The sequence below is a fragment of the Oncorhynchus mykiss genome, chromosome 11, assembly GCF_057628025.1.
Source record: "Oncorhynchus mykiss isolate SJ-2025 chromosome 11, ASM5762802v1, whole genome shotgun sequence".
In the NCBI taxonomy this organism is placed as follows: domain Eukaryota; kingdom Metazoa; phylum Chordata; class Actinopteri; order Salmoniformes; family Salmonidae; genus Oncorhynchus; species Oncorhynchus mykiss.
Genome location: NC_143032.1, coordinates 12,903,620 through 12,929,214, shown reverse-complemented (window position 1 = coordinate 12,929,214; position 25,595 = coordinate 12,903,620). Strand labels below are relative to the sequence as shown.

The 25,595-nt window shown below is 40.2% G+C and overlaps 1 pseudogene; it reads right to left on the bottom strand.

Annotated features, from left to right (window-relative positions):
• Window positions 1–347: 347 nt before the first annotated feature.
• Window positions 348–25,102, bottom strand: LOC149979495 (E3 ubiquitin-protein ligase TRIM16-like; annotated as a pseudogene).
• Window positions 25,103–25,595: the final 493 nt, after the last annotated feature.

Below are 25,595 nucleotides of genomic sequence, written 5' to 3'. Positions count from 1 at the left end.
ATCGTTTTTAAAGAAAGGACTAGACAGTAAGTAACATTCATGTGCACCTTTATTTAAATTTGGTAATATTTTCTAACTATGTGCTGCAAGTATTTTAAAATCTTACTTGAAGATGTTATATATATAGCGGCAGGTAGCCTAGTGGTTAGAGCGTTGGGCCAGTGACCAAAAGGTTGCGAGATTGAATCCCCAAACTGACAAGGTAAAAATCTGTCATTCTGCCCCCGAACAAGGCAGTTAACCCACTGTTCCTAGGCCGTCATTGTAAATAAGAATTTGTTCTTAACTGACTTGCCTAGTTAAATAAAGGTCAAATAAAAATGTTTTGGTATTCTAAACAAAGTTCATTATTGTATTGGTGTCAGTATCTTTACAGATCCACTACAGACAAAAAACCCAGGATAGAGGGGCTGAGTGAATGTGGTCTGGACTCTGTGTAGGAGGGTCATTGTGTCAGAGACACTGTAGAAAGACCGAGTTCCTGTCCTGTGGTCCAGGTACACTCCTACTCTTCTGGTGCAGGGGGCAGATATGTCAGTCTGTTTACTATTGTGATAGAAGGAGCAGCCAAAGACACTACACATCAAACACTTGGCCTGATTACTGATGATAAACCACTCATCAAAACCTCTCCTGCCTGTCCCTTTATATGAGACAGCTATGTTAACCCCCCACCCACTCCACTCTACTCTACCTCCCAGTAGCAGGATCCAGACAGACCCTCTCTACACAACACCTGGTGGTAAATCTGTCTGGATGGTCATGATAGGACTGGACCTTGTTAATACATGTCACCTTTCTGTTACCCTCAGACAGACACAAATGTGTATGTGCTGTGGTGGTGTCCAATGTGAGCTGACAGGAATCTAAAGAGAAATAATAAACAACTGGTGAAATATATGTGTGCATCCAGGTGTGTGTGTGTTTGTCTGTGTACATGCAGATGCACAGTGTGTCCTCTACTCACATTCTAAGAACTCCTCTCTGGTCTTGGGTTCAGGCCTTGTCTCCTGACAGGTGACGTCATTCCTACGTGATGCTAGTCCTCCAACTGACAGTCCAGACTGAGTCCTCCCAAATGACGGATGATAATGGGGCTCAGAAGTTGTAACAATGTGGACTTTTGTCACTATGGAGACACATGAAATCAAATATCACAATACTGATCATGACATAAACATAGCAGAAAGTCAAATGGGTCAGTGATTGAAAGAGGTTTAGGTCATTTGTTTAAGTAATTAGTTATATCAATCACCAGATGGACTCCGACTTTATTTATTTGGACAGTAAAGCTATGTATAAATGTGTCTCTATACTCCAGCTGTAACGTCTGCTTCCAACTCACACTCTCAAACACGTAGATCCCCTGAACGCAGCTCACTTTCCAGCCCACTTTCCAGCTCACACTCTCAAACACGTAGATCCCCTGAACACAGCTCACTTTCCAGCCCACTTTCCAGCTCACACTCTCAAACACGTAGATCCCCTGAACGCAGCTCACTCTCCAGCCCACTTTCCAGCTCACACTCTCAAACACGTAGATCCCCTGAACGCAGCTCACTTTCCAGCCCACTTTCCAGCTCACACTCTCAAACACGTAGATCCCCTGAACACAGCTCACTTTCCAGCCCACTTTCCAGCTCACACTCTCAAACACATAGATCCCCTGAACACAGCTCACTCTCCAGATCCCAATCACCTGAATTCTGATCACCTATTCACACACCTGTATGTCATTATCACACCTATTTGGTTCAGTTCTTTGCACCCTATCATTGTGAGGTATTGTTTGTTTTGTGACAAACGTCTATTTGAAGCGCTCAGTTTCACATACAGTTTATCCTCCCGTGTATGATAGTTTTTCCCTGCCTCACTAACAATGCCTTTTACCTATTCCCTGCCTGTACTTTAGCCTATCATATTTCTTCTTATTAACCTATTGCCTGATCTCCCGAATGACGTTACTAGCCTTTTCCCTGCCTGTACTGTTGCCTTTTTTGGACTTCCTGTGTATGACCTTCTGTCTGCTATTGGACCCAGCTACCTGCCTCCTCATGTGGTCCTTTACAATAAACACCTGCTGCGCCCTGCGCTTGAAACCAGCTCTCTGTCTCCCATCATGTTCATTACACCAGCAGTTTGGATTTGAGATCAAATGTTTGGTTTACTGGCACAGTATATAATGTCACATTTCATTTGAGGGCATTTTCATAAATATCTGTTTTACATAAAGTGCTTTCATTTCTCAATGGCATCTAGTCCCCCCAATTGAATACATATATTTTTGGGACAAATTCACTTATAGTGTATTCAAGTCTTCAAAAGTTTTGTATTTGGTCCCATATTTTTAGTATGCAATGAGTACAAACTTCTTAGGGCTAGGCCCCTTTTTTCTCAATTTCCGCCTGAATGACATGTCCAAAGTAAACTGCCTGTTGCTCAGACCCTGAAGCCAGGATATGCATATAATTGGTACCATTGGAAAGAAAACACATTGACGTACGTAGAAATGTTAAAATAATGTAGGAGAATATAACACAATGTATATGGTAGGAGAAAATCCAAAGGAAAACCATCTGAAATATTTTGTTTTTAGATAGACCATCCTCTTACAAAGGCAAGTAAAACATTTTGAAAATTAGTAATTCCTATGTCGTCCACTGGGTGGCAGCAGTCTATGTTCAAGGTTTTAGGCTTGTAACTTAAAAAAGTAATAAGAAATTCAGTTTTAGTACAGGGACCCAGTCTTGGAAATTCGAGTTTGCAAGGCGCACCTGCTAAAATCAGTTTCCTATTGAACATACTTCTTTCCCATCAGAAATATTATAGTTTTATTACATTTTAGGGTATCTGAGGAGTGAGTAGAAAAGTATTTTGACTTGCTGAAACAACGATTTTCGGATTCCGTTCTCTGCCAGTTGAATGAGTGGATTACTCAAAGTGATGGCGCCAACTAAACTGACTTTTTGAGATATAAAGAAGGATTTTATCTAACAAAACGACACGGCATGTTATAGCTGGGCCCCTTTGGATGCCAAATCAATCAGAGGAAGATTTTCAAAAAGTACGTGAATATTTAATCGTTATTTGTGAATGTTTGAAACCTGTGCCAGTGGAAAAATATTTTGATGTGGGGTGCCGTCATCAAACAATAGCATGGCATGTTTTCGCTGTAATAGCTACTGTAAAACGGATAGTGCAGTTAGATTAACAAGAATTTAAGTTTTCAAACGATATAAGACACTTATATGTACCTAAATTTTTAATATCCATAATATTTATGATTATTTATTTGAATTGCACGCCCTCCAGTTTCACCGGAAGCGGGACGCCTATCCCTAAGATTAAACACTGTGGCAACATTACAACATGGCAACGTTTTGAAAAGCCTATTGACTTGGTCACATACAACCAGGGCCAGTTCTAGGCATAATCAACATAATTTACCTTAATTTCAAAAGGGAATGTCATATTGAGACTAGAGTCTCTTTTGCAAATGAGCCCTGCACAATACAAAAAACCCCACATGAATTAACATAAATATACACACTATACACATTAAATACACATTAAGATGCAAAACACATTAAATTAAAACAAACACATCCTTCATTATAAAAATCCTCTGTTAACTGTCTAATTGCTCTTTGGGACACCAAAGCTTCCAATCGTAATGTATTTTGGAAATTATTTCAAACTTACGGTGCAAGGAAGTTAAAAGCTGATTTACCTAAATCTGTACTTACTAAAGACATCTCCAGAGTTAACCACGGGTGAACGGGTTTGATAACTTGTAATTTTAAATCTTAACAGTAAAGTTAGGTAAATTGGAAGCTTATGGAGCAGAGTTCTGTAAACAAAAAGAGTGTAATGATGTGATATACATGACTTTAAAGAGGTCCAGCCAACCATTTGATACAGGAGGTATCAGTGAGTATACAGTATACAGTGAGTATTAAAATTGTCACCTGTGACAAAGCGAAGGGTGCTATGGAAGACATTATCCAGGCAGCTGCAATTTATTATTTGTTATTATTATTATTTACATTTATTACAATTTATTATTTATTAATAAACGTCGCAAAATTCTTAGATATATGCACAACGCTAGTCTAAATGATGACTCAGCAATACAGAAATTAATCACACAGAAATACATAAACACACACACGGTACACGTTGAATTGATTACTAACATAATGCAATGAACATTCCCTAGTGGACTAACCCGATATGACAACTTGTTACCCAATGGAAGGGAGGGGTAAGATACACATACAGTGGGGCAAAAAAGTATTTAGTCAGCCACCAATTGTGCAAGTTCTTCCACTTAAAACGATGAGAGAGGCCTGTAATTTTCATCATAGGTACACTTCAACTATGACAGACAAAATAATCCAGAAAATCACATTGTAGGATTTTTAAATGAATTTATTTGCAAATTATGGTGGAAAATAAGTATTTGGTCACCTACAAACAAGCACGATTTCTGGCTCTCATAGACCTGTAACTTCTTCTTTAAGAGGCTCCTCTGTCCTCCACTCATAACCTGTATTAATGGCACCTGTTTGAACTTGTTATCAGTATAAAAGACACCTGTCCACAACCTCAAACAGTCACACTCCAAACTCCACTATGGCCAAGACCAAAGAGCTGTCAAAGGACACCAGAAACAAAATTGTAGACCTGCACCAGGCTGGGAAGACTGAATATGCAATAGGTAAGCAGCTTGGTTTGAAGAAATCAACTGTGGGGGAATTTTTAGGAAATGGAAGACATACAAGACCACTGATAATCTCCCTCGATCTGGGGCTCCACGCAAGATCTCACCCCGTGGGGTCAAAATGATCACAAGAACGGTGAGCAAAAATCCCAGAACCACACGGGGGGACCTAGTGAATGACCTGCAGAGAGCTGGGACCAAAGTAACAAAGCCTACCATCAGTAACACACTACGCCGCCAGGGCCTCAAATCATGCAGTGTCAGACGTGTCCCCCTGCTTAAGCCAGTACATGTCTAGGCCCGTCTGAAGTTTGCTAGAGAGCATTTGGATGATCCAGAAGAAGATTGGGAGAATGTCATATGGTCAGATGAAACCAAAATATAACTTTTTGGTAAAAACTCAACTCGTCGTGTTTGGAGGAAAATAATGCTGAGTTGCATCCAAAGAACACCATACCTACTGTGAAGCATGGGGGTGGAAACATCATGCTTTGGGGCTGTTATTTTGCAAAGGGACCAAGACGACTGATCCGTGTAAAGGAAAGAATGAATGGGGCCATGTATCGTGAGATTTTGAGTGAAAACCATCAGCTTCCATCAGCAAGGGCATTGAAGATGAATCGTGGCTGGGTCTTTCAGCATGACAATGATCCCAAACACACCGCCCGGGCAACGAAAGAGTGGCTTTGTAAGAAGCATTTCAAGCTCCTGGAGTGGCCTAGCCAGTCTCCAGATCTCAACCCCATAGAAAATCTTTGGAGGGAGTTGAAAGTCCGTGTTGCCCAGCAACAGCCCCAAAACATCACTGCTCTAGAGGAGATCTGCATGGAGGAATGGGCCAAAATACCAGCAACAGTGTGTGAAAACCTTGTGAAGACTTACAGAAACGTTTGACCTCTGTCATTGCCAACAAAGGGTATATAACAAAGTATTGAGATAAACTTTTGTTATTGACCAAATACTTTTTTTCCACCATAATTTGCAAATAAATTCATTAAAAATCCTACAATGTGATTTTCTGGATTTTTTTTCTCATTTTGTCTGTCATAGTTGAAGTGTACATATGATGATTTACAGGCCTCTCTCATCTTTTTAAGTGGGAGAACTTGCACAATTGGTGGCTGACTAAATACTTTTTTGCCCCACTGTATTTATGTGCTGTGTTGGGATCCAATGTGAGCTGGCAGGAATCTGAAGATGAAGAAAAAACAACAACTGGTGAAATGTATTTGTGCATCCAGGTGTGTGTGTGTGTGTGTGTGTGTGTGTGTGTGTGTGTGTTTGTCCGTGTACATGCAGATGCACAGTGTGTTCTTTACTCACATTCTAAGAACTCCTCTCTGGTCTTGGGTTCTGGCCTTGTCTCCTGACAGGTGATGTCATTCCTAAGTGATGCCAGTCCTCCAACTGACAGTCCAGACTGAGTCCTCCCAAACGACGGAAGATAATGGGGCTCAGAAGGTTGAACAATGTTGACTTTGTTACTATGGAGACACAGGAAACCAAATATTACTGTTCAATACTGTTCATGACATAAACATAACAGAAAATCAAAGGGGTCAGTGGTTGAAAGAGGTTCAGATCATTTGTTTTAGTAATAAATTATGTCAATGACCAGATGGAAAGTGAAGTGAAGCTAAAATGTATACATTTGTCTCTATACTCCAGCATTTTGGATTTGAGATCAACTGTTTCGTATAAGGTGACAGTATATAATGCCACCTTTCATTTGAGGGTATTTTCATATATATCTGTTTTGCCGTTTAGAAATGAAAGCCCTTCATGTATCTAGTCCCCCCAATTGAATACATATATATTTTTACAAGTATTTGGACAAATTCACTTATAGTGTATCCAAATAGTTAAATATGTTGTATTTGGTTGTATATTTTTAGCTCGCAAAGACTACATCAAGCTTGTGATTCTACAAATGTTTTGAATGCATTTGCAGTTTGTTTTGGTTGTATTTCAGATTATGTTATGCCCAATAGGAACTCAATGGACAATAATGTATCATTCCATTTTGGAGACGCTTGTTTCTGAACACTTCTAAAGTAATGTGCATTTTTTGTGGGAGCATGATCTTTGTTCCTTTGTAACCTTCTCACTCATCATTATTCACTATTCATTCATGATTATCCATAATCATGGTAGCATCCACATTAATGTAGAAGTGAAAACAGAAACCTATTCTGTTCGTATTTACAATAAGTGACTCCAAATTGACACAATACATTATTTACCATTGATTTATATTGGGCGTAACATAATCTGAAACACAAACAAAACAAACTGCAAATACATCCAACAAGTTTGTCGAGTCACAAGCTTGATGTGTGAATTTGTCCGAATACTTATGGAATTGTTTTTTTTCAAATGGGCGACTACTATGTTCAGGGAAGCTAGAAACCATTATACACAGGCAGTTAGAAAAGCCAAGGCTATCTTTTTCAAGCAGAAATTTGCTTCCTGCAACACTAACTCAAAAAAGTCCTGGGAAACTGTAAAGTCCATGGAGAATAAGAACACCTCCTCCCAGCTGCCCACTGCACTGAAGATAGGAAACACTGTCACCACTGATAAATCCACTATAATTGAGTTCAATAAGCATTTTTCTACGGCTGGCCATGCTTTCCACCTGGCTACCTCTACCCCGGTCAACAGCACTGCACCCCCCACAGCAACTCGCCCAAGCCTTCTCCATTTCTCCTTCTCCCAAATCCAGTCAGCTGATGTTCTGAAAGAGCTGCAAAATCTGAACCCCTACAAATCAGCCGGGCTAGACAATCTGGACCCTTTCTTTCTAACATTATCTGCCAAAATTGTTGCCACCCCTATTACTAGCCTGTTCAACCTCTCTTTCGTGTCGTCTGAGATTCCCAAAGATTGGAAAGCAGCTGCCGTCATCCCCCTCTTCAAAGGGGGGGATACTCTTGATTCACACTGCTACAGACCTATATCTATCCTACCCTGCGTTTCTAAGGTCTTCGAAAGCCAAGTCAACAAACAGATTATCGACCATTTCGAATCTCACCATACCCTCTCTGCTATGCAATCTGGTTTCAGAGCTGGTCATGGGTGCACCTCAGCCACGCTCAAGGTCCTAAACGATATCTTAACCGTCATCGATAAGAAACATTACAGTGCAGCTGTATTCATTGATCTGGCCAAGGCTTTTGACTCTGTCAATCACCACATCCTCATCGGCAGACTCGACAGCCTTGGTTTCTCAAATGATTGCCTCGCCTGGTTCACCAACTACTTCTCTGATAGAGTTCCGTGTGTCAAATTGGAGGGTCTGTTGTCCGGACCTCTGGCAGTCTCTATGGGGGTGCCACAGGGTTCAATTCTTGGACCGACTCTCTTCTCTGTATACATCAATGAGGTCGCTCTTGCTGCTGGTGAGTCTCTGATCCACCTATACGCAGACGACACCATTCTGTATACTTCCGGCCCTTCTTTGGACACTGTGTTAACAACCCTCCAGGCAAGCTTCAATGCCATACAACTCTCCTTCCGTGGCCTCCAATTGCTCTTAAATACAAGTAAAACTAAATGCATGCTCTTCAACCGATCGCTGCCTGCACCTGCCCGCCTGTCCAACATCTCTACTCTGGACGGCTCTGATTTAGAATACGTGGACAACTACAAATACCTAGATGTCTGGTTAGACTGTAAACTCTCCTTCCAGACCCACATCAAACATCTCCAATCCAAAGTTAAATCTAGAATTGGCTTCCTATTTCGCAACAAAGCATCCTTCACTCATGCAGCCAAACATTCCCTTGTAAAACTGACAATCCTACCAATCCTCGACTTCGGCGATGTAATTTACAAAATAGCCTCCAATACCCTACTCAACAAATTGGATGCAGTCTATCACAGTGCCATCCGTTTTGTCACCAAAGCTCCATATACTACCCACCATTGCGACCTGTACGCTCTCGTTGGCTGGCCCTCGCTTCATACTTGTCGCCAAACCCACTGGCTCCATGTCATCTACAAGACCCTGCTAGGTAAGTCCCCCCTTATCTCAACTCGCTGGTCACCATAGCATCACCCACCTGTAGCACACGCTCCAGCAGGTATATCTCTCTGGTCACCCCCAGAACCAATTCTTTCTTTGGCCGCCTCTCCTTCCAGTTCTCTGCTGCCAATGACTGGAACGAACTACAAAAATCTCTGAAACTGGAAACACTTATCTCCCTCACTAGCTTTAAGCACCAGCTGTCAGAGCAGCTCACATATTACTGCACCTGTACATAGCCCACCTATAATTTAGCCCAAACAATTACCTCTTTCCCTACTGTATTTATTTTATTTATTTAGTTTGCTCCTTTGCACCCCATTATTTTTATTTCTACTTTGCACATTCTTCCACTGCAAATCTGCCATTCCAGTGTTTTACTTGCTATATTGTACTTACTTTGCCACCATGGCCTTTTTTTGCCTTTACCTCCCTTATCTCACCTCATTTGCTCACATCGTATATAGACTTGTTTCTACTGGATTATTGACTGTATGTTTGTTTTACCTCATGTGTAACTCTGTGTCGTTGTTTGTGTCGAACTGCTTTGCTTTATCTTGGCCAGGTCGCAATTGTAAATGAGAACTTGTTCTCAACATGCCTACCAGGTTAAATAAAGGCGAAATAAACAAAATAAATAAATAAAAACTATATACATGAAGTGCTTTCATTTCTAAAAGAGGTATGTATGAATACATCCAAAAATAAATGGTGAAAATCTGAACTGTCACCTCATACATAAAACATTGCATCTCAAAGTCAAAACGCTGGAGAATAGAGCCAAATGGACACATTTGAGCTTCATGGTCCAAATAGTGTATGTTACCAACCTTTTACAGAGATTTTGGCAATTTCCCCAGAGCAGATCTTTTCAACTTGACTTTTCAGCCTAGAGACTGATTTCTTAACATCCTCAAATGAGATGTGCTGGTTGACAGTGATGCAGTGTAAGGCCTCAGATCCAGGAGAGACACAGAGAGACTGGAAACTCTACAGTAACAGATCAGAAAACAGGGAAAATATTATTGTTGAGAAAGAAACACATTTCACTTTCATCAGACACACCAGTGATGTCACCTGGAGGAATGTGATGTTGTCATCTGTGTGTGAGAGCTGCTCCAGCTCAGCTTCTCTCCTCCTCAGCTCAGACATCTCCTGCTCCAGTTGCTTCAGGAGTACTTCAGCTCGACTCACTTCAGCCTTCTCCTGGGCTCTGATCTGCTCATTCACCTCAGAGTACCTTCTCTCAATGGAGCGGATCAGCTCAGTAAAGATCTTCTTCCACTGCTGCTTGTGCTGAGTACTGTTGAAACAATCAGAAAGAGAGGAGGGATTCCAATTCAATATCAGAACCCCATACATCCTGTTACTCAAAGTGGGGCTCGGTGTGATAGAAACATGGCCCAGCAGTGGACTCCTCACTGGTTCCAGTTTTACTGAAGTTTAGTTTAGGAAGAGTAAGTCAATTTAGAAAGGACTATCTGCTAAGTGAATACATATAAATGGTCAACACTCACCTTGAGTGACTTGTCTCACCCCCTGTATCTCTTTCTCTCTCCTCTGGATTCTCTGGATTCTCTGTTTGGATTTCTGCTGTTCTCCTCCAGCTGGCTCTGTAGTTAAACACATGTAATTCCATGGTTCATTTGTGCAAGTGATTCTGTCTTAATGAAAACAGATATAACTTTATGATAAAAGCTCTCCTGCATGGCAGAAAAGTGCATTAGACTCCTAACCCAAAGCCTAGACAAACCTCTCTGGGCTAGGGTCCCTTTTTCAGAATTCCCGCCTGTCTGACATGCCCAAAGTAAACTGCCTGTTACACAGGTTCAGAAGCTAGGATATGCATATAATTGATGGCATTGGATAAAAACACTTTGAAGTTTCTAAAACTGTTAAAATAATGTCTGTGAGTATAACAGAATTGATATGGCAGGCGAAAATCCGAAGACAATCCAAAATGAATAAAAAGTAATTGGGATCTCCCAGGCACTTCCAATGCAAAGCTATTGTCAACTATCCCATTGACTATATGCAGTAATAGTTTCTTATTGTTCCAGTTAGAATCTCACAACACAGTTAGCTACTACTATTAATCCATAAGCAGGGATCCAAACTGGTGAGGGCCCAAAAAGGGGACACTTTTTTTGCACTGAAAAATCCCTGCGAGGGGGGATAAAAATTAATAAAATAATATCAGCTTTAAAATGCAAATTTCTAGTAATTTAGGCTGGATCTGTTCTTGAAATGCAGGTTTTAACTAATTAAACAACAAAGAATATGATCTGTAGACTAAAGGATGAATTTGGACTATTAAAACGGCCAGGATGAATCAAGCTAGATTACAGGCAATGACTTAGAAAGGAGTACTAAAGCTCCATAACATGTAATTATATCAAGAAGACTTTATAATAGACCAAATTATTAGGGTGAGGCACATTGAACGCCATTTGGGTCTTTGCGTGTCAAAAAAGATACACGTCATATAACACTATTTGAAGCGTTAAATCAACTTTTAATTTAACACGTCAAATGATACAATTTGTCACACCCTGACCATAGTTTGCTTTGTATGTTTCTATGTTTTGGTTGGTCAGGGTGTGATCTGAGTGGGCATTCTATGTTGGATGTCTTGTTTGTCTATTTCTATGTCTGGCCTGAAATGGTTCTCAATCAGAGGCAGGTGTTAGTCATTGTCTCTGATTGGGAACCATATTTAGGTAGCCTGGGTTTCACTGTGTGTTTGTGGGTGATTGTTCCTGTCTCTGTGTTTTGCACCAGATAGAGCTGTTTTTGGTTTTCAACGTTTATTGTTTTGTAGTGTTTGTGTTTATCATTCTTGTTATTAAACATGAATCAAAGAAACCGCGCTGCATTTTGGTCCGCCTCTACTTCACCACAGGAAAACCCTTACACAATTCTATTATAGAGTTTGTGCGTGCTGAATTTGCACGTGCAAGCCAAGCGCCACCACTACTATCGGTAGCACTGTCAAAGCTGTACAACAAAAGTTGCAAACAAGCACACACCGGGCCACGAACAATGTGTTTACAATACCGTGTTGGTGAAAATAGACCAAATTATTAGGATGATGCACATGGGCTACTAACAGCTTACTACACACCATACACTTAGTATTACTTTCTTAGCTACAGTATACATATCTCCCTTGCATATTACATTTATGTAGCAGCATACAAGACATTGTTGTACTCACCTTGTGAAGGTGACGCAGGGGTCATTTGTGGGCAAATTTTGTCATCAAACTATTCTTTGGATTTATGGTGGGAACTCAAAAAAAGAAAACACAGTCACTCCATTGAACAGCAGGCTAACGTTAGTGGTTTCTTTGCAACACTTGCAATTATCCACTGATTCCTTCCAAATAACTAATTGTTGAATTTGCGATTTGCAATTTGTTGTGTAATCTTTATGTCCAATGGCCGATGAGCACCGATACGTTTTATCCATAATTTCTCTTCATTATTTATCTTCATATGACAATAATTAAAAAATGATTTGGAAGTAGATTGTCAACTTGATTCATGGTGATGACTGCTAGCTAAGACTTTGAAAGTAAGATTTTGACATGATCAGTCCAATCAAAGCTACTGTAGATATAACGTGATTTGACGTCATTTTATCTTTGGCCAATGACCTCGAGCCTTCTTAGAAGGGCACTTGTAATATAACGCTATGGCAGGACCCAAAGGGCTGACATTTGGGATGTCTACCTTTACTAAGCACTTAAACTTGGCGATGACGTACTGTCCCCATGAGTGACAGAACACTGAGCCAATCACGGCACTGTGCTCCATGTTTTCTGCTGGCTCGCCCCACTACCACAGAGAGCACTGAGCTAGGCTGAAACACCTGCATTTTGGAGCTGCCTTACTCAAGAAAACAAAAAAGAGACCATGTGTATACACAGCTTTATTAACTGAATGATATATATATATATATAAATATATATATATATATATATTTACATTGTTTGCAAACTGATAAGTGACACGCATTAATGCCAAACTAACATACAAAACAGGCAAGCCCAAAAAATCTAAAATATGTAAATCATTTGTTATTTTTTTGCCTAGGATGTGGGGCTCAAAACAGGTGGGTTCCCACTGGTCATGTCTGGAGGAAACCTAGTGTTGTGACTTAACTTTAACATTCATCTGAAAGCTGTTATTTATCTAATTAATTAACTGTGTTTAATTGTTACCCAATTAAATTAATCATGTAACAATTAACTCATTAGGATCTGGGGCACCACGAGAGAGATTATTTAAAGAGTTACCATCTCCCTAATTAAACTCTAAAAGGTCTTTACATATCACATCTATAAACAGTCAACTTATTAATCATAACCTCGTATCATATCACCATTCTGAACAGTCATAACCTCCTTGCATCTGCAAAAAACAGAGCCTTACTTGTGATTCAGTACTACACTTATTGGTTTCATTAAGTATTTACTAGCTAGTTAAATGGGAACACAGGATAAACATACACACTTTACACTGGTTATTGACTGGAGATTTAATATGCTGAAAACAGGTCCCTAGCGACTAGAACATGGCTGCTTGTTAAAGAAAAGATGGAGAGGGAGAGAGAGAGGGACAGAAACACTTAACATTGGTACATTCAGAAACTACTCTCACCTACAGTAACCATATAGAAATCATGAATGTATTTAGGTGAAATGCCTGGGTTCGCCGGGGATCTCTCTGTGAACAGGGCAGCCTTGGAAAGGGGGTTGGGCCTTTTCACAGCACGCTTATAAGGCTCTGATTGTCCAAAATGGTTCCAACAAGTCTTCTAATATTGTCCTTCTCTGTAGTTGTCCTGTATCCAGTGACTTGTTGTGCAGTCCTAAACAGAACTACAGAGTTCACTTTCCTTCAATTCACTCTTGAAGAGGCTTATTTGAAGATAGGCTAGCCAGCTGTATCGATGGTTAGAGTAGAGTAACATGATGGTCCTACTTAAATTCACTTTCAAAGATACTTTACATAGGACAGCTAATCAGCCTTACCAGTGATTGTCACGGAGGTGAGTTTATCGTCTCCACCTTGTGTTGAGATTCAAAGTTCAAACCACTTTATGGTGCAGCTGCAGCTTCACATTTTTCTGGTCTCGTGTTTTTTCTTAGCCCATCATTAATACATTTTGCTCGAAAGGGGCGGTTCCAGCAGACTGACATGCTCTCTGACCTTACTTTGGAGTGGTATCTGCTCATTGTGCAAAGTTAGGTAAAACAATTATCTCTTATAGTTTCTCAAATCACATCCCTTTCTTAGCAAAAACAAAATAATACATGCACAACGCACAGTATGGAAACTTCATATACTATGTAGTGGGTATACTTTCCAAGTTAAAGTATTTCCTTTAATATTTTTAATGACATCACAAAATAAAACACAAAATTCCATTAGTGCTCTATAGATCGCCTCTGACCATTCCCCACGTTCCACGTTAGAAATATTGTTCCAGTATGCGCTTTGAACATGCTAGAGTTTCAGCAAAACTAAGAACATTCCTTTGGTGACTCTTGAGAGCACAGGCCTGAATCTTCTCCCTTGATTTACAACAAGGTTGGAGTTGTTAACCCCAAGCTGTTCTTTCCTTTCCCCTCTAGGTGGAGAGGGGTCTGATTGAAGTTATTCATTGCAAACCTGATCTGACCTATTTGGATTCTTGTGGACAGTCATGACACTGGCACCATCCCTACGGGGAAGCATGGTGGTGGCAGAATCATGCTGTGGGGATGTTTTTCAGCGGCAGGGACTGGGAGACTAGTCAGGATCAAGTGAAAGTTGAACAAAGCAAAATACGGAGAGATCCTTGATGAAAATCTGCTCAGGACTTCAGACTGTAGCGAAGGTTCACCTTCCAACAGGCCAACTACCCTCAGCACATGGCCAATACAACACAGGAGTGGCTTCGGGATATGTATCTGAATGTCCTTGAGTGGCCCAGCCAGAGCCCGGATTTGAACCCAATCAAACTGTATGGGAATAATAATGTATTTTATTTTGTAAAGTGGTTTCTTGGATCAAACAACGCAACAAAATGTTCAGTCACCTCCTTGTCTGAAGGACAAGTGGATAAACAGGTTAATGCAAAGGCCTGTATGTTCTTTTCAAAAGTCTCATGGAATGTAGGCCTACATTGAACACCACACTTTGGCTGCTACTGTAGGCTGAATGATAGAACCGCTATTTAAATGTTAAAATGTTATGGGATGCATTTTCTCCATTGTTTTCGATGGTAGGTCACTCTGGTAGGCCTATATTACGATCAAATAGCTACAGTAGCTTACTTGGCCACTGTTAAAACAGTCAATTAAAGCGTGTACAGACTCAGTATTCACAGTAAATGCGTGGCGGAAGTTGCACAGAATTTTCACAACATTCAAGTTTGCAGATAAAAATAATAAAATAATTATAGGGATCATTACTTATCACATACAGTGCCTTGCGAAAGTATTCGGCCCCCTTGAACTTTGCGACCTTTTGCCACATTTCAGGCTTCAAACATAAAGATATAAAACTGTATTTTTTTGTGAAGAATCAACAACAAGTGGGACACAATCATGAAGTGGAACGACATTTATTGGATATTTCAAACTTTTTTAACATATCAAAAACGGAAAAATTGGGCGTGCAAAATTATTCAGCCCCCTTAAGTTAATACTTTGTAGCGCCACCTTTTGCTGCGATTACAGCTGTAAGTCGCTTGGGGTATGTCTCTATCAGTTTTGCACATCGAGAGACTGACATTTTTTCCCATTCCTCCTTGCAAAACAGCTCGAGCTCAGTGAGGTTGGATGGAGAGCATTTGTGAACAGCAGTTTTTAGTTCTTTCCACAGATTCTCGATTGGATTCAGGTCTGGACTTTGACTTGGCCATTTTAACACCTGGATATGTTTATTTTTTAACCATTCCATTGTAGATTTTGCTTTATGTTTTGGATCATTGTCTTGTTGGAAGACAAACCTCCGTCCCAGTCTCAGGTCTTTTGCAGACTCCATCAGGTTTTCTTCCAGAATGGTCCTGTATTTGGCTCCATCCATCTTCCCATCAATTTTAACCATCTTCCCTGTCCCTGCTGAAGAAAAGCAGGCCGAAACCATGATGCTGCCACCACCATGTTTGACAGTGGGGATGGTGTGTTCAGGGTGATGAGCGGTGTTGCTTTTACGCCAAACATAACGTTTTGCATTATTGCCAAAAAGTTCAATTTTGGTTTCATCTGACCAGAGCACCTTCTTCCACATGTTTGGTGTGTCTCCCAGGGGGCTTGTGGCAAACTTTAAACAACACTTTTTATGGATATCTTTAAGAAATGGCTTTCTTCTTGCCACTGTTCCATAAAGGCCAGATTTGTGCAATATACGACTGATTGTTGTCCTATGGACAGAGTCTCCCACCTCAGCTGTAGATCTCTGCAGTTCATCCAGAGTGATCATGGGCCTCTTGGCTGCATCTCTGATCAGTCTTCTCCTTGTATGAGCTGAAGGTTTAGAGGTACGGCCAGGTCTTGGTAGATTTGCAGTGGTCTGATACTCCTTCCATTTCAATATTATCGCTTGCACAGTGCTCCTTGGGATGTTTAAAGCTTGGGAAATATTTTTGTATCCAAATCCGGCTTTAAACTTCTTCACAACAGTATCTCGGACCTGCCTGGTGTGTTCCTTGTTCTTCCTGATGCTCTCTGCGCTTTTAACGGACCTCTGAGACTATCACAGTGCAGGTGCATTTATACGGAGACTTGATTACACACAGGTGGATTGTATTTATCATCATTAGTCATTTAGGTCAACATTGGATCATTCAGAGATCCTCACTGAACTTCTGGAGAGAGTTTGCTGCACTGAAAGTAAAGGGGCTGAATAATTTTGCACGCCCAATTTTTCAGTTTTTGATTTGTTAAAAAAGTTTGAAATATCCAATAAATGTCGTTCCACTTCATGATTGTGTCCCACTTGTTGTTGATTCTTCACAAAAAAATACAGTTTTATATCTTTATGTTTGAAGCCTGAAATGTGGCAAAAGGTCGCAAAGTTCAAGGGGGCCGAATACTTTCGCAAGGCACTGTATGCTGCTGCTACTGTTGATTATCAATTCCACTAGATGTCAACAGTCTAGAAATTGGTTGATGTTTTTCTTTTGAGAAATGAAAAAGTAGGGCTGTTCATTGTAAGTGTCACTCCAAGTGGACTCCTGTTGGACTATTGTTTGGTGCGCGTGAACTGGAACGCGCTTCACATAGTTTTTTATCCCTTCTTAAATTGTATTGATTTTTTACGTTTTAGGATACCAGAGGTTGGATTAGGAACGTTGTTCGAAATGTTTTGACCAAGTTTACAGGTAACTTATTAGATACTTTGTCGTCATGTTGGGCGAGTTGGAACCGGTGTATCTATGAATCAAATGCGACAAATAAATTGACATTTTGGGGATATAAAGACATTTATTTTAAAAAACGACCATTTGTGATGTTTCTGGGAAATTTTGGAGTGCCATCAGAATAAAATCTTGAAAGGTAAGGCATGAATTATATCACCATTTTTTATTTTATTTATTTATTTAAATTTTTTATTTTACCCCTTTTTCTCCCCAAATTCGTGGTATCCAATTGTTTTAGTAGCTACTATCTTGTCTCATTGCTACAACTCCGGTACGGGCTCGGGAGAGACGAAGGTTGAAAGTCATGCATCCTCCGATACACAACCCCACCAAGCCGCACTGCTTCTTAATACAGCGCGTATCCAACCCGGAATCCAGCCGCACCAATGTGTCGGAGGAAACACAGTGCACCTGGCAACCTTGGTCAGCGCGCACTGCGCCCGGCCCGCCACAGGAGTCGCTGGTGCGCGATGAAACAAGGATATCCCTACCGGCCAAACCCTCCCTAACCCGGACGACGCTAGGCCAATTGTGTGTCACCACGAACCTCCCGGTCGCGGCCGGTTACAACAGAGCCTGGGCGCAAACCCAGAGTCTCTGATGGCACAGCTGGCGCTGCAGTGCAGCGCCCTTAACCACTGCGCCACCTGGGAGGGCCCTATATTACTATTTCTGACTTTTCCGTCGCCACCTGCCTGGTTGAAAACGATTTTCATGTGTTTGTATGCGGGGCGCTGTCCTCAGATAATCTCATGGTCTGCTTTCGACGTAAAGCCTTTTGGAAATCTGACACTGCGGCTGGATTAACAAGAAGTTCAATTTTATTTTGATGTATTACACTTATATTTTTGTGAATCTTGAATATTCATATTTCTGTAGTTTGAATTTGGCGCTCTGTAATTTCACTGGATGTTGTCAAATCGATCCCGCTAAAGGGATTGGCGCGCGAAGGGATCACTAATAGGTTAAAGGTCTTACTCACATCGGCTGCGGAGACCGTGATCACACAGTTTTCCGGATGCATATTTCAGTCTTATTTGCCTCGAAGTGAGCATAGAAGTAGTTTAGCTCATCTGGTAGGCTTGTGTCATTGGGCAGCTCTTGGCTGTGCTTACTTTTGTAGTCTGTAATGGTTTGCAAGCCCTGCCACATCTGACGAGCGTCAGAACCGGTGTATTACGATTTGATCTTCGTCCTGTATTGAAGCTTTGCCTGTTTGATGGTTAGTCAGAGGGCATAGCGGGATTTCTTAGAAGCTTCTGGGTTAGAGTCCCGTTCCTTGAAAGCGGCAGCTCTAGCCTTTATCTCAGTGCGGATGTTGCCCGTAATCCTACGGGCGTAATCCTTGGCTTGCAATCTTCTTGATCTGGTAAAGAGTTATATAAACGTCGAAACAACGACATGATAGTATGTATGCAACATAAAGGAACGTTAAAATTACAGATATAGATCTGTTATTCGCATTGAAAGCAAGTCTAAGAAGCGGTAGATCTATTCTATGTGCGCTATTTGTATGTTTCCCGGTCTTAAGTTTGTTTTTTGCATTGTTTACTTTCGGTTTTGTACACCAGATTCAAACAGCTGAAAATATAATATTTTTGGTTATGGAAAATATTTTCACAACGGTTTAGATGGTATAATGATTCTCTAAACTATAAATGCTTGTTTTGTCTCACAACCTGAAATTAGGCAAACTATTAGAAATATATTAACCAGGAAATGGCAGAGTGCATCTTTAATGAGCGACAGAGAAACACATGAGGAATCGATGCATTCAGTCACTCTTTAAGTTAGGTTAGATAGATAGAGGGTGGAGAAGGGAGGGAGGCTTGTATATACTGTAGCACAGAGAGGGAATTATTTGTTGAATTCTGATTGTTGCCAACACAACAGTTTGACAACATTATAACGTACAAATATTGCGTGGGAAAGTTATGAAAAGCCTATTGACTTGGGCACATAACCACATATCTGATGAGGTGCAAATATTCAAGCTCTTCTTTTACAAAGCCATGAATCAGCAGTTCCTCAGTGATGCACTCCTCTCCATAGAGGATTACATTTTGCTGCACTTGGCAATGCACTTAACTGCCTATTCCCTCTAGTTCAGCTGTTGTGTGAAATTGCGGAATATTCTTTAGGTGCTGAAAAACATTGTTTATAAAATGTTAAATCTTTCCAACAATGGCCTTCAGTCATACTTACAGTATTAGTTAGCATACCAAAACAAAGACTACATAGGTACATTTCAATGGGGCTAGCAAACAGCTAGGCTAAACACAATACCGTTTTGGCTTGCAATCTTCTTGATCTGGTAAAGAGTTATATAAACTTCGAAACAACGACATGATAGTATGTATGCAACATAAAGGAACATTAAACTTACAGATGATGCCAGCATAAGTGTTATGAAAGACAGGATGACGATGGATGGCAGATCACATTAGGGATTGTCAGAAACAGTAGCTAGCTAACAACCAACTACTTCCTTTTTATTGTTTACCTTTATTTAGCTAGGCAAGTCAGTTAAGAACAAACTCTTATTTTCAATGACAGCCTAGGAACAGTGGGTTAACTGCCTTGTTCAGGGGCAGAATGACAGATATTTATCTTGTCAGCTCGGGGATTCAATCTTGCAACCTTTCAGTTACTAGTCCAACGCTCTAACCACTAGGCTTCCTGCCACCCCGTTCCTGCTTTGTCTTCTTCTGTGGATTCAAAAACCAGTGTAGTCTGACTGTAGTGTTGTGGCTACTTATTTACTACCAACATCAAGTAGTAAAAATCTCTACCTGATTACTAATGGAAACACTACTGTTTTCCTGCTGAGCACTACACAACTCTACTTGTGTGTCTTGAGTAGGGCATAAACTACATATTCACTACACAGTCCCTACAAGTCTCTACATAGTCACTACTGCACCAATAGGTTTTGTGTAGTAATTCAGTAGTACTTTTTCATGGGGGGGAGGAATGGTGGAAATTATAAAATTATGTTATAATACTTTTATTGCATAAAATTGTTGTTTTTTGGAACAGAATAGAGAGTTCAGATAACTTTTTATTGTGTCTGTGTGAACTGAAAGTGGGCCTTTGGGAGATAACACTGACAGGAGATTTACAATGTCTTTGTGATGTCCAGAGCATGAGTAAATGTTTCTGTACTGTTGTACGAGGAGGAGATGGCTCCAGTATGTAGTTGGGGGGCCAGACACTGGTCGCTACACAATGAAAACTGTTTTTACAGCAGATACTGTCTGCTGTGAATTATAAGTATCTTTCATACAAATCTTAACCTTGTGACCTATTCCATACATCTGTTGTTTGTTATGTAGACTGAAGGAGGATGTACTTTGCTATAAAATGCTGTGGCTCAAACCAGCTGGTTGAGTTCTCAGGGGTCACCTCCAGGGGTTGATTACTGACCACCTCCATTACTGCAGTTATTAAATAATAAAGGTTTGATTGTTTTTAAGAAATCTAAAAGTCTCTCCTTTAGATTACAATAATTCCACCACAGTAGTCTAGCTGGTCAGAAAGTGTCACGGCTGGAGTAATGGTGAATATCACAAGCATGTATTTTCACAGCTTTGAACAAACTTAGAAGCACAGTGGCCAAAAGATGGGAACAAGCCATTCTGTGTGGACTTTTAATGTGAAGGGAAGGGTTGTAAATATTTCTGAAGAGATGCACTACTGTACGTGAACACAGCAGCTGATCAGGAGAGAATCACAGCAGAGCAAACAATCTCATCGTAGCAAGTCTATTGGTGTTCACATGAGGACAGTGTCTATCTTTTTTAAAATCTTCCTCCTTGAAAACACACAGCCACAATCCAGACTTTGTCTGTTCCTATTAGTCCATCAGGTCAGCCATCCAACTGGCAAACTGTGACAGCAGTGAAATGCAGCGCAGCACAGGGCCATTCATCATGTTCACTGGAGCTGTCTGTGCAACACTTAAGATTCACAGGCATTTGCCTGACTTGGTTCACTGGCAGCAGGGTTGATTGAAATTCCAGTGTTGGCCTGTATATAGTAGGCATATATAACATTAAATCAGTCTATATATAGTAGGCATATATAACATTAAACCAGCCTGTATATAGTAGGCTTATATAACATTAAACCAGTCTATATATAGTAGGCATATATAACATTAAACCCGTCTGTATATAGTAGGCATATATAACATTAAACCAGCCTGTACATGGTAGGCATATATAACATTAAACCAGCCTGTATATAGTAGGCATATATAACATTAAACCAGCCTGTATATAGTAGGCATATATAACATTAAACCAGCCTGTATATAGTAGGCTTATATAACATTAAACCAGTCTATATATAGTAGGCATATATAACATTAAACCCGTCTGTATATAGTAGGCATATATAACATTAAACCAGTCTGTATATAGTAGGCATATATAACATTAAACTAGCCTGTATATAGTAGGCATATATAACATTAAACCAGCCTGTATATAGCAGGCATCAGGGATGTCACTAGAGATTCATGGATATGGGGCCTAAGCCTCTTTTAGGGGTGTCTGGGCATTCTGTCCCTGGATTTTTTTTAAAGCCCTCAAAATGTATTTTCATCATGTATTTTTAGAGTAACAACGGGTGTAAAATCTATCAAAATAAGGTCATTTTTGGTCAAGGTTGGCTAAAAGTATACCTGTCTCATAGTTTATGTTAGACACTGATCTAATATAACTTACTTAAATTCTATACAAATAAAGAAATTCAAGTCCACCCTGTTCCCATCCATCCAACACCAACAAAAGGCATAAAAATGTCTGTACTTCGTAGCCCAAATACTTTTGGGATTTTATTTTGAGAGACAGAGACAGACAGACAGAGAGCGAGAGGAGAGAGAAGACATATTCATATTCTCATATTCATATTATACCATTAGAAAAAATCTTTATTTAAGTTTCACTCATTCTGTTAATTGTTGCTCAAAATTAACCCAATAATTCAAACACATGGAACATCTTAAACAGTATCATCCACAATGGGGATTAAAACTAAATTCAACTAATGAGCTAAATAAAATAATTAGGAATCAAATCTGATTTAAAAAAAATACGATACCAAACAAATATTACAACCTATATTACAGAACTGCTCCTACTGCTTCTTCCTTTTGATGCTTATTTTTAAGTGGGAGAACTTGCACAATTGGTGGCTAAATACTTTTTTGCCCCACTGTATATAACATTAAACCGTGGCGTGAGAAAGAGGAAAGAGAGAGAACAAGGTGAGCTGGATTTAAGGATGTGTGTATGGAGTGCATCATGTGCATGAGAGAGTGTGTGTGCGTGAGTGTGTGTCTGTGTGTGTGTGTGTGTGTGTGTTTGTGATATAGATTGTGAAAGACACATTGATAGTCTATGTACAGTACTTGTTTATTTAGATGAGATAATTTCCTTTCCTTATTTGCTCTTCATGGATCTTACAGAAGGGTACCTAGGTATTTTACATATGTGGCCAAAGAAAAGCATTTTGATGTCCAGTAGTGGATGTAATGATGATGATGTCATGGCCTAACAGAGAGCTTGGTGGCTAGAGGACAACAGACTCCCTTAAACCAGGACATGCATTTTTCTTCTGTTCCTGGTGAGCAATTCAATTCATTCTGGCCCACCCTCGCCATCTTGAGGCTCATTCATGCACATGTCTGTCACAATCATCTATTCAGTAGGGGAAAGAGGAGAGAGTAAGAATGTGATTGGATTTAGGAAGACAAATCTAGACATCAATGACATGATTGAATTTATTCAAATATTTACATATTTGATAATTATCCCCAGACAAGTGAGGACACAAACCATCTATGTTGTTTACTGCAAGTCCAATGATTTTTGAATTTTGTAACAGTTTCTTAGTTTGTACGGTACAGTGTATTGATGAATTTAATGTGTATCCCAGATCTACCACTAGATGACACTAAAGTATTTATATTGATGGAGCATATCATGGTTTGAGCGTTGTGCCGGTACCCAAGATGAAAAATATGTCGATGTGCCCTTGAGCAAGGCACTTAACCCTAATTTGCTCAAGGGGTGTCACAAGGTGGTAATTTTGTCATGATTCATGGCCTTCTCACTTAATTCACACCGGAATGAAATGTTTACTTTTTGAAAGTCGTTTGCACTCCTGATTAATTTGCCAACGTCATTACGCATCTATGTACTCCAACAAAACCATTGAATCACTTTAAAAAGGACCAACTAGACTCTATTCCAGATCATTTTCCATCCCAACTATCAAACTTTTTTTGTTGCCCACTTTGGGAAGTGCATAAGCAGACAGGACAACTGGCAGAAAAGTTGTCATTTGTTATTGAGTGTTGTCATCGTTATACATTGCACAACCATTGTATATTTGACCAAGACATAATGGCAGTTGAGACATTCTGTCAGTTCTATTGGTTTTGTTTCACCTAGGGCGGCAGAACAGCCAGGCCCGGCCCTGAATCTACTGTAGTTGTAGTCTTTTCAGATTTCCAGCCATTTGTAGATTGGAAAGCCATTTCATAACACAAAAATAATAGCATGAATTAGCATAAATGCTAACAGTTTAGCAAGTTTAACAACAGAATTGCATCTTGTTTCCATGTTTTTGAAAATATAATGTTTTGAGTATAAACCTTCCTTGTAGTGTCCTTAAGCCCCACAATCAGTGTCAATTTGATAAATCAAAGAGAAGTTGAGTAGTTTGGGTTTAGTTGGGATGGGGGTGGGAGAATTTTATTTTGTTTTGACAAAATGTACATTTTGCCATCTTTTGACGAAATTCTTTTTTTTTTTTTTACAAACAAAGCATAGACTTGCATTGCTCGAATACAAACGGGACAGCTTATTGTAGTGTCACCTATGGGCCATTCCGTTCTGGGTTTGTCTCGGAGTCTATGGTCCACATTTAGGAGAACTAGGGTGTTTTATATGAAATATAAATGTCAATCCATGGTTCATTTGTGCAAGTGATTCTATCTAAGTGAAAACAGATGAAACCTTATGATAGGTCAGAGTCTATGCATAATGGAGGAAAAGGTATGCAGGTGTCTGTGTGCGTCTGTATGAATGTAACAGATCGGGTTCGATCCAGGGTCTCCTGCATGCCAGAAAAGTGCATTAGCCTGCTAACCCAAAGCCTAGGTATTAACTGAAGGAACCAATGCAACTCTTCAGGTCTCAGTAAATGTTACATCACGTGAGTGTGTATATTAGCACAGCTAGATGATTGGGTGTTGGCTGACTTCCAAGCTATGTTGTACAGTAGTCACTAATATTCAGCAATGAATGGTATTTTCGAAGTAAGCAGCAATTACAGATTGTCCTTACCTGTCTCTCAGTCTTTTCTGATTCAGCTGAGACTGTATCGTGACCTTTATGTTCACACACCACACACAGCAGACAGATAAACTGCTGATCAGTACGGCAGTACATCTCCAGTAGTTTGTCATGACGAGAGCAGATCTTCTCCTCTAGTTGTGTGGATACTTTGACCAGCTTGTGCTTCTTAAAGGCAGGAGATTAATAGTGAGGCTGGAGGTGAGACTCACATTAAGAGGCCAGACACACCAGACAGGACTTGGCAGCTATGAGTTTTCTCCCAGTGCAGACATCACATGCCACATCTCCAGGTCCAGCATAATAGTGAGCAGGAGTAGCAACTTGGAGTCCTGTCTTCTTCAGATTCTCCACCAATTCAGCAAACATAATGTTTCTGTTCAGAACAGGCCATTGGGTGAATGTCCACACTGGGGACAGCTGATCAGGTCACCCCTTCTGATCATCCTGATCCTGGCAGTCTTTAATAATACAGCCCATACAGTAACTGTGTCCACAGGGAAGAGTCACTGGATCCTTCAGTAGATCCAGACATATTGAACAACTGATTGAATCCATGGCTGCTGCCATTTTGGTGCAGAATATAGTAGTTTCTCACTGTAGTTTCTCTAAAATTGTTTGTCCTTCTGAGTCGGTACATTTCCTGGTTGTGTGTGTTTTGCAGGATGAGGGTTGTGATTGGACAGAGGTGCTTGTAAAAGTTCAATTAATGGTATGTTTTCCATGCACACATGCACTGGAGTCTTGGACAACAACAAAAAATGTGTCAAAGACTCCAGCTACGGAAAGTGGTACCGACGCACCAAGTTGCTTCAACATCGCCTCAGGACCTTGAACAGCTGAACAGCTTCTACCCCCTAGCCATAAGACTGTTAAATAGTTAACTAAATAGCTACCCAGACATGGACCCTTTTTGCACTTTTTTGACTCATCACCAAAGTTCCCTCTAAGCCCAAGCACTGCCACGCAGAAGAAATATCAGTCTGCTCAGAGAAGCATGACATTGAATTTCACTCAACTTTCTAGACTTTTCCCTGTTAGTTAACACTATCAACGTTTCCCT